Raw genomic sequence first — 11,014 nt, 5'->3', positions numbered from 1 at the left:
TATCACTGAGTGTAATTCTATGCTCTGCGAACCGCGGCTTGAGAACCGTCTCCTCATCAGAAATCGGATAATTAATCAATATCGATATCTCTCAACATTCCTGGTTATTTTAAGACTGAGTTAAATTTTGCTCGCACGTAACAATTGCTTAAAAGAATTTTGACGGTTTCTCTTCTTGAGACAAATTAAGGTAGCTACATTGTTGCAGTGAGTCAAAATAGTCTCGAAATTTTTTTTTATTAATGTATTAAAAAATGTATATTTGGTATCATGTTACGTGCGAACAAAATTTTAGTCTTTTAATAACCAAGAGTGCTAATTGATATTAAAATCTTTAAATAGCCAAGAATGCTCGATATTAGTTATCCGATTTCTCATGGAGATTCTGGCCGTGGTTCAAATAAGACTAGGATAAGACTCGTAGGTAAAGTAAAAAGAGCTTAATTCAATTCGAATCCGGAGTAGTTCGAATCAAAAATCTAACTCGTAGTTATTTACTTTCAAAAATCTAACTCGTAATCGAGTTTCGATACTCTATTGTCAAAATCAACTCGGTAAGAACTTTAAAACCGTATTTTTTGTAATCGAGTTTGAAAAGGTAATTTTAATTTTGAAACTAATTTCATATCCAAAACCTTTTTAATTTCATCACTCCTAACTGTCGCTGCCAAACTGCGTGGCAACCAGGAGATTTCCTATTATTCTTGTCGCTGCCAAAAGCGTGGCAACAGGAGATTTCCTATTATTCTTGTCGCTGCCAAAAGCGTGGCAACAGGATTCCTGAATGCCCAGAAAAGGGGCAAAAGATTCCAAATCAAAAAATTAAAATATCTTATTAAACAAGCTATTCTATTTGATCACGACCCCTTTCCATTATTTTTAAAATTAAAGGAGTTGAAACCAAAATTCAAATTAAAAAAACCTTAACTCCATACAAATTAATTCCTTTGGATTTTACGATTGATTTCCCTAATTTTGAAACAATTAAAAGTCTGATCCTCGTTATAAAACTTATAAAATTCGCTATCTTTTCGGGCTTGATTAATCACACAACTTGGTCCAAATCCCGGGTAAATAACTTAATGTTTTGACCCAAAAACGGACGACAGAACGTAACAATCACCTTGTTCCGTGCAACTTCTTAGTCTCCAGAAATGTATAATAACACCATGTAATTAATCCCAGATAATTAATTAAAGACGAAGTGTCTTACACACGGGTACCAACTTCACAATACAACACAAAAATACAGGCAATAGGAGACTTTATTTGAAAATTTTATATAAATGTATTACTAATAAATAACTAATTAAATTAAACTACATGAAATCCGAGAGAAAAAAAATCGCACTGATCCGGCACAAGTACTTTTTTCAATATTTGTATATCTTTATATCGCTCTTTTCTTTCGCTCATTTTTTCGTTTTTGAAGCTCTACGTAGAGGACTGCTGCCGACACCTTGTGTTTATCTGCCGCTTGTTTAACTGAGATTCCATTCTCCTCGATATCCTCTACTGCTCTTTGTTTTCTTTCGGGCGTATAACGATTATAAGGTTTATATCAAAAAAACAAAATCGGTTTTTTCTGCAGTTCGCGCCGGATCATTTTAGCAATAGCAATGACACTCTGAACCAGGACTCCTCTGGATTAGCATCGAGCGTGGCCTGAATATGTTCCTTTGTGGGGTTAATTCCCGTTGTAAAGCACATTGGAAATGTGTGATGTAACGCTTCTATTTCATATTTTGATCAGTGTTTTCCTTTTCCATTACATTGTCTTAGGTACGTCAGCTCGTCAGCTGTCAGCTTTTCGGTTTTGCTGTTAAAACGTCATGTCTTAGGTCCTCTTCAAAGGCCTCTAAAATTACTTTTTTATAATTCACACATACCGATAATTATCACACCATGCGTCTAGTTTCATATATAAACAGTACGTTATTGACAAGAATTGTCGACAAATCAGTATTATTAAACTTACGGTAAGCGGATAATTTCTCCTCACCTTGATAGCTTGGTACAGGTTTTTCTCGAGATTGTCTACCTGCTTTTTGAGATTATGATTTTCCTGTTGCAACGCAAGCAAAAAAAAAATTATATATACATATAGGTAGCTGATGAACAAGCGCATTTATAAAGTCTATTTATATTAGATAAGATCTATATCAGGGTTTGGCATGTTTTAAACAATTGTTTAAAACTGTCTGTTTTAAAACTGATTTAAAACAGTGGACACTGGTTTAAACATTTTTGTTTTAAACAGTTTTAAACTACTGTTTAAAACTGTTTAAAACACTGCAATTAAAAACATGTGATTATTTAGAACAAATTGCAAAAAAACAAAAACTAAACCTTTATTTAGTTTTTTATCTATATTATTTGTGTAGCATATAAATATAAAGATATATATCAATCAATTAATTTTTATTTCACCCCCCTTCCGGGATTGAAAAGGCGTTTTTTTCAGTAAAAACGTTCCCAAAAACCTTTACAAATTCTGCTATACAAATAAAATCATATACATTATACATTCAATCATTAATTGTATACATTTTATATCTATAATATAATTTTTCTTATTTCTTTTTTCCCCGACCTGGTCATTGAGCGACCTCACATCTCATTTCCCTTCCCTTCGTCTTCCATCCGGCACCCTTCTGGTCATCTCTTTCAGCTTCCTTAATTCCGCACCCCCTCTGACTTTCTCCTTTCTGTCGTTGCTCTTCCCTTTCTTTCCGGCTCTTTCCCTCCTCTTGTTTGATGCCTTCTCTTTTCTATTCTACGTTCACTCTGCAAATAACTGCATTAAAGATTATTCTTACATTCTTACAATCTTACTTCCTTCTCCCCTTCCTCTCTCTTAATGCTTCGTCTCTTTATCTTCTTTTATCTCTCTTTTCCATCCTAAATTTCTCCTATTCTTTTTTCTTCCTATCTGCTTCGTCCTCGTCCGTATCCATAAGGAGATTCTCCGCCATCCTTTTCGCTCTTTCTTCCTCCATGATCCTCTTTGGCCTCCCGCTTTCCTCTTCTCTCCTCTCTTTTCTCCTTTCTTTCTCCTCTCTTTCTCTTACCCTCGTTTCCACCGACTTGTCCTCGTCCATTTTCACCCTCAATCTGCTCTCTTCCTTTCTCTTTGAATCCAATACCTTCCGCTTATCCTCCTCAACAAAAATCATCTGTATTATTCTCTAATCTTTCTGACTAAAGTTGCCGCTGTATTAGCCTGCCTTTCTTCTTCTCTCCAGCTCTGCCATCCATGTATCTCTCTCCTCCTTTACTATTCAGTATCCTTATGATCTTCTCGCCAATTCCTTCTGGCTTCTCCTCCTCCTTTCCTCTTGTGCACCGCTCTAACACACGCTCCCATGTCTCTGGTTCTGCACCACATATTCTACAGCTTTTTTTCTCTATTGGTTCCCAATATCTTCCACCTCTCATCTCATTACCTAGCCTAAATCTCGCTATCCTGATCATGGACTTCTCTTTCTCTTTTTTCTCTAGGTATTCTGGCCTTCTGATTTCTGCTATCTCCCTGTACCACCTGTTATATCTAGACTCTCTTACTCTTTCATCTCTCTCTTGACTCTGAATGTCTTTGTCTCTTCTTGTTATCTCCTCTATACTGCCTCAGCCATTTCCTCTTTTCCTTTCTATCTCCTATCTCCTCAGTTGCGTATCCTCTTTTTTCATAAAAGCTCCTTCTCTCTTCTTCCCAATTTGCCTTTTCCTTCCTGACATTCCCTTTTATTTCTTTCCAGCATTGTCTGCAATCTCATTTCCCTCTCCCCTTTCCAGTTTTTTTCCTCGTATTCATCGCCCTTTTACCAGCACTTACTCTCATTCTGTCCCTCTTGGTTTCCACCCTTATTATGTATCCGGGTGTGCTCCAGTCTAGGCCCAATGTCCACCTTATATACCTTTCGTGCATTCTTTCTATTTTCTCTCTCTCTTTCCATCCTCACACTTCTGCTCCATATAAAGCTATGCTTGCTACCAGTGAATCGACTGAATCGTATAACTTAATTCTTCTTATCCAGTATCCTCCAAATAACTTTTTTCCTATTCCCCAAACCTGTTTCATTGCTATGGTAGCTTTCCTTACTCTTTATATGCGCCTCCTGTCTCCGTTCTTTGGAATGTGTAGCCTAGATATCAGAATTCCTTTCCTCCTCTATTTTTTTCTCCCATCCATTTCCATTCCATTTTCTTCATTTTACATACTTCCTTCCTAAATCTCATACCTTTGTTTTCCCTACATTCACTCTCAGATTTTTCTGTCGAAATATTTCTCCAGTCTTTTCATCGTCCTCTTCATCTCCTCTTCGTCCTCTGCTAAGCTACTATATCGTTTGCGTATGCTAACGTCCAAAAATTTTATTCTCCCTATACCACGCCTCCATCTGCCCCCTTCTTGTTTTCCTCGAAATCTGCCGAGCAGTAGTATGCAAGAGCTAGCGCTCAGAGGGCCATCCCTGTCTTGACTCCTTTGACCATGCAAAAGCATGATCCCTTTTCTCCTTTCACTTCTTACCACGCTTCTGTCTCTTCGTACAGATATATCCTAGTTCTCAGCTGTTCACTAACCCTTCTCTTTTCAGTGCCTCCCATTTTTTCTCTGTTCACGAGTTCGAATGCTGCGTTCAGATCAATAAATATTTTATTTAAATCTTCTTGCATAGATCAAAGCTATCGTGTTTTTTTGCTTGTTTAAAACATGTTTTTTTTGTTTTCAAACGTTTTTTTAACCATTAGTTTTAAAACACAAATAAAAAATAAAACATTGTTTTTAAACAAAAAAAAAACAATGTTTTTGTTTAAAATAAAAAAAACAGTGTTTTTGCCAACCCTGATCTTATATATATTAAATATATAATTATTTTTGTTTTTTAAACTCATTCGTTGGTTGCTAACATAGGTCGCGGTCCACTTGACGCTACAAATACTTTGAAGCGTTCTTCTTCTCTTTCTTTCTTCATTGAAAGAAAAAACCATTTCCTCGCTCAGCATTTAGAAATGGCATAATAATGCCGCGACACGCGATCGTGCGTGCGTTGATTTTTTTTTTAGCGCATTATTTACGGAAATTGGAATACACTCGAGGGGGAAGGAACGATAATTCGCGACGACCGATATCTTATTACGCGAAATCGTGTTTTTTGTAAATAGACCAGCTGGTTTCCGATGTTCGCGATATATATTTACGATTTCTTCGAAGCGCATTCGCATAACACCGACCATTGTCTCCGCGAATTGTGTTTCGAACAATAGACGAGGAAAAACAGCGTTATCGCTCGTTGCGCGCATCGGCGCGCCGGCGCGAGAAAAATATGTTCGCGAGGCGAGGTGAAAATATCGATAATACGACGCGACTGTAATAACGCGTTGATCGCATCTCGATGCTCCAAGATCTGATAGAGATATGATATATCTTATTATCTATATTTGATAATAAACGGCTGAATAATGAGGCCAATTTCTTAATTTGTTCCCAATTGTAGATAATATAGAAGAAAGTTTCGCTTTAGGATCCTTGATTGAAACGAGCTACTGCTGTTCATCGGACATATTTTCACGATATTTCGAAGTTTCGCTAATTTATTTGAGATTTATTCGCCAAGACGACAGTCGTCGCGATCCGAGAGGACTTTTTACTCTAATTGCCTAAAAAAAATATAAAGGAAAAGATTTGTGTAAAAACTTGTAACATTTAACTAAAATGATGCAAATTAGAAATTTGCACTTGGCTTCCTCATAGAGAAAGTGACGTCTTAAGATGCTAATACAGCCCTCTGATTAGCTGATGACGCCTTAAGACTATACTTAAGACGATTTTGAATATAAGACCCGACTATGACGACCGGCCGTAAAGAACTATAAACGAGAACGAGAGAAGACTGAAGAATATAACAAACGTAAAAATAAACCGATATCTTAAACGTTACAGAAGTTAAAGCTCGTATAGACATTTTTCTAAAAATTAGGGACCTTTGATCGCATATAAAGCTAAGTCTAATCAACCAAATCTTAAAGAATTTTATGCAACACGTGCATGGAAAGTGGCCCATTACGCACACTACGCGTGCGTGATAGACCACTTTCCAGGCACTTGCAACATAAAATAGGATGTGCAAGCCGTGCGTAAAGATGAAAATTCCCGGGTGCGGAGTTTACGCACGAGCCGAAGGCGAGTAGATCGAGGCGGACGCGGACACCCCAGTGGCCGACGTTGATGGGTAGCCATATTTATCTGCGTACGTTGTCCCGGTCAGAGCTGCGGCGGCAGCGGCTTGATAGGTCGTCGCCGAGATTATCTCGTATCCCGCCTGATGTGCGGGTAACACGTTGGCAGCGGTCGTCGCCGAGATTATCTCGTATCCCGCCTGATGTGCGGGTAACACGCTGGCAGCGGTCGTCGCCGGGGTCTCATCGGCGGCTCTGGTCGCCCCATATGGCGTCCCTCGCTGGCCTCGCTGCAATTCTTGTTGTTTTACGATTTTTGGTGAGGTTTTACGGCGCGCTGGCGTCGTAAGGTCCAAAGGAACGTTGAGATCTAAATTTTCCATGATAAATTTTCGATATTAACACTCTGACTGTCACGCAAATTGAATCAATTAAATTGAATCAATGCAATATTAGCAGCTTTTGTTATCTAATTATAATCTTGTTTTTCCGACATCTATTCGGAGGTATATAGATACAATTACGTAAATGTATACTAAAGCGAAGTAGGAGAAAATAATTCTATCGAATATATTGTGCAATAAATGCAATAAAAACTTTGCTAAGAAAATCTTTCAAACAAGAGCATAACATTTAAGCTGATGTATAGAACGTATCAACTAGAAATGCGAAGTACCTAGATCAACTTGTATAGTACCTAAACTATCTATCATCCGATTTGCTTTTGAATACCTTCCGTTGACCGTTCAACGCGACGTTGACGCGCGAGTATTTAGTACCATAGAAAAAGCTCACCGATCCGTTTGATTTCTCTTCATTGCACTTGCGTGTTGAGTTATCGATCGTTCGTGGCATCGATTATCGGCCATCGCTGCTCGCTTTTTCTTCACTTCACCTTTTCTTCTCACTCGTCATTTTTATCCTGTCAGCTCTACCGACACGCGTTCGCGAAACACGTTACGTACAGCCGATGTACAAGCAGAAGGTAAAAACGAGTTTTCTTCGGCCAAAAATGTAGTCAATATACGTATGTACCTATCCTTACAGTAACGAGTGTATACGCTTTCGAAAATGTAACTAGTAACCGTCGTGCAGAAATTGTCGAATACCGCGGCGTGTGTGTTTCATGATAAAGAAATCAAATTCAATTTTTGAAGATTTCCATTACCTTTTCTGTTTACAGTTATAATAAAGCGTATGTAGTTTCGGTGATTGTTCGTATTCCGACTCTTTGAGATTTTTGTCATTGTAATTTGAACAATAACAATGCGCTAATATGCTCGAATAATCGTATATTGCTCTTAACCGATAATGGTTCGAGAATCTCTATCCTCGTCAGTTTTATATGTTTCACGTGTAATGCGCGTTTCTCGTAACGGGAACGGTAGTAATGGGCGGCATGGGCGCTCGAAAGCTAAACGCATTTTCCGGAAAAATCGGATTAGCGGATACACGAAGCCGCGTACGGTTAATAATGCCCGATTGTTTGCGGCACTTAGCAGCGAATTCGTGCTTTATTTATTGAGATCTTTTCGTAATCCCGTCAGTGGTACTCAAATATTCATGCACCGCGAGGTCATGAAATAGTCTCTCGATTCCGTGTTCTGGTCAATATAATGGTAATTCCGGGCAAACGAATATCGATTCAATTCTGATACCTAGCGCGGGGTCAGTCAACAAATCATGTGCGCCTTCGTTAAGGCCAGGAAGGTCAATATTTATTGTCAATATTCCCATATTGACAATATTATTAGCCGTTTGAAGATAAATATTGAAGGATTGCAAAAGTAATGACGAGAGAAACGATTTCATTGAAACTTTCATATCGACAATACGTACCTTGACGATTAAACAAATCTCACGTTGCACATAGATGCGTATAACACATTTGACTATTCTATGTACGATGCTCCGATCTTCATTTGTCTGTGATTCTGATTTACTATTAATCGTCTAATTCATCTGAGTGTCAATTTTATCTGAGAGCTGCCGTTCTTCTGCCAGGAAGAAGACCGGACGGATCTGATAAGGAGGAATCAACGTCACGCAGAATAATTTTCACGATTTTCACGTCCCTTCGTTACCTGTTCCGATAATAATTCAGGCTCCGAAGTCCTTCGCTCCCTCTCCGACGGACAACCGGACGGCTTCGATCGATCAACCCGCGTCGAGCGCGCTGTCAATCAGTTGAGCTTACCTGCAACAAAAAAAGATGAAGGAAATTAAATAAAATTCCCATTAACGAGCACCCTTACGAAGCGGGCAATGCGCGCGCAGGCACGCGAGTGATGACCATTAAGTCGCGCTTTTTTAATGAGTGCACCTTCCGTGCCGGGTTCCTTGCAACCGACATCAGATTAATGTCGACTGAGTTTTATTATTACATTAATTTTATCTTTGACTACTTACCTATGTTGATGCCGGTTTGTCGCCTTACATCCGTTTTTATGCATGATTAAGTTTTGTTGGCCGATAAATAGCTATATGGACGATCACACTTTTTACATATCGCGTGATAATCAAATCTATCCGTAAAATAATCGCTTAAATTGGTAGGTAATGTAATGGCACTGTCATAAATATTGTGTTGTGCAAGGTGGGTTCTATATGCATTCGCAACACTACTACATTTAGTATCTATTTCAAGAATTTCGTTGCAACGTGTACATTTTTTTAACTTTATCTTCGTATTCTCTGATGGAATTGGTTCGAATAAACCGTGCATCTTCTGAAGTGTGATTAATTTTCGCAGATTTCCACGCTCCATTATATTGATTCGTCTTATACGACAGACACTTCGTTACAAACTACATGTGAAATTACCTCAACACGCGTTTGAAATAACTTCTCAGAAAGGTCGAAAAGAGAAGCACGGTTTATTTACTGGGACAAAGGCAAATCGTGCGAACTGGCTCTCATTTGCCTTTGTTAGTTTATTTATTGTTATCGAGAGCTTTATCCTTGATAATAAATATGTTATTTAAATTTTTCTGACTGCCAGATCGTACCCAGCGAGAAATGACCGGAAACATTCGGGTGAAATAAAGAAATATTGAAGATAAAAGAAAGAAAATTCTGATCGGAATCTATTTTGAATATAAAAGTTCTGTAATACGTACCCTGCAGTGCCCAAAGTTGGATTTCACGATATGTATTAGAACTGCGCGGTACGTTGAGTTCTTTCCAACATCCAATCGACAAAAAGCAAGTACTTATATCTTGTAACCATCAAATTATAACATTTGATTGTGATTGTTTTTATGCATAAAATATGCTAGATCAATTTTACATTTCTCAAGTATAAAAAACACGATTTAATATTTCTCGGTTATTTATGCGGTTTCGCACAGAGTGAATGAATTATTGAAAATTTACCGAATATAATAATTATATATACAAATCTTGTGTAATATTCGTTTTACTACGTGTGCTCGCGATACGTATCAAAATATATTCGACAAACGTTTCTTCATTGCACATTTTCTCCTCGTCGATGATTTATAAAAAATGGTAAAAATCTTAAAAGCGCACGAATAACCGAGGAACATTTGTGCGTCTCAACGTAACCACCTGCAGGTAATCGAGAATTATTCTCTGTCATCAGGTGCAGGCGGTCGCGGCATTTGTTGGGCGGCATCGATCAGTTTTCATAAGTCAATTTTAATGGTTTTCAGTTCTTCATCAAATGCACGATAATCATTCTTCCGCCACGCTTCCGATGCTACATTTGTAGCATCTCGTATGTTACTTAGCCATTGCGAGACTTCCTGCGAGATTTCTTGTTGTTGTGCTGTTATTGTGCACGCTGGCTGTTGTCTCTGCGAGATTAATTTTGAATTAATTGATTAAATAATCCGTACCGGACGCCGGCTCAAGGCGGACAGGGCGTTCTACTTACCGCTGCCGCTGCTTGCTGCGAGCTTGGTTGGAGGCCTCTGGAGGTCTCTGACCCGGAGGCTCCCATGCCCAAAATTGAATTAATGCTGAATTTATGGTCTGCCATTCTTTTGGCTACTTTCTTCTTCAACGTTATCCTCGATAAGACAGATAAGACAGTATTTTGTTGAATAAATTTTCTATAAAGAACTGGAATCTATCGGCATTTATATCCTTGCGAGCCACAGATAATTTATCGTTCGATATTTACGATAAAACGAGACGAAAATTAGATACTTCGGACAAAGAGATCTTCTCTTTCTAGAATTTTATTAGTGAGAGAATTGAATGGTATATTAAATATGATGAAAAGCCCTCGCCTCGAAATCCCGACTTTCCGCGATTGCCGAAAACCTCTCACCTTAATCAGAAAAGTCAGCTTTTCATCCACCTGTTCTGTCGTCATACCGGCACACCAGCCGAAGTAGATGAACGTTTCCCGAATGGAGAACTCGCTGTAGAGCGCGATCTCCTGCGGCATGTAGCCGACCCGCGGCGGGGACCGGGCACACCGGACCCCTTGGAACCCGGTCGACCGCAATAAGTAGGCAGATACTCATGTATAATTAATTGATTATTAAATGATGATATGAAAATAAAATGTTCAGGAACACTATAGTAATTAAAATCCCGGGAGGCGCAGTACAAGGTATCCTCGTACCTGATGATGTCCACACACCTATGCATTGTTTAAATACAAAAGCGAAAATTAATATAATAAAATATTTTTAATCAATAAAAAATAATTTTAATGATCGGATGATTCTATAATGGTTTATGGATTGTTGATAATTTAATAGTATTTTTCAACATTTCGTCTTCGCAGGGAAGCAGTGTGGTCTAGTGACAAAGGTGACTCATAACTGCGAGGACTCGGGTTCGAGTCCATCTGACTACA

The sequence above is a fragment of the Temnothorax longispinosus genome, chromosome 2, assembly GCF_030848805.1.
Source record: "Temnothorax longispinosus isolate EJ_2023e chromosome 2, Tlon_JGU_v1, whole genome shotgun sequence".
In the NCBI taxonomy this organism is placed as follows: domain Eukaryota; kingdom Metazoa; phylum Arthropoda; class Insecta; order Hymenoptera; family Formicidae; genus Temnothorax; species Temnothorax longispinosus.
The sequence above is the reverse complement of the archived record's forward strand: the minus strand, read 5'-3'. Positions refer to the sequence as shown.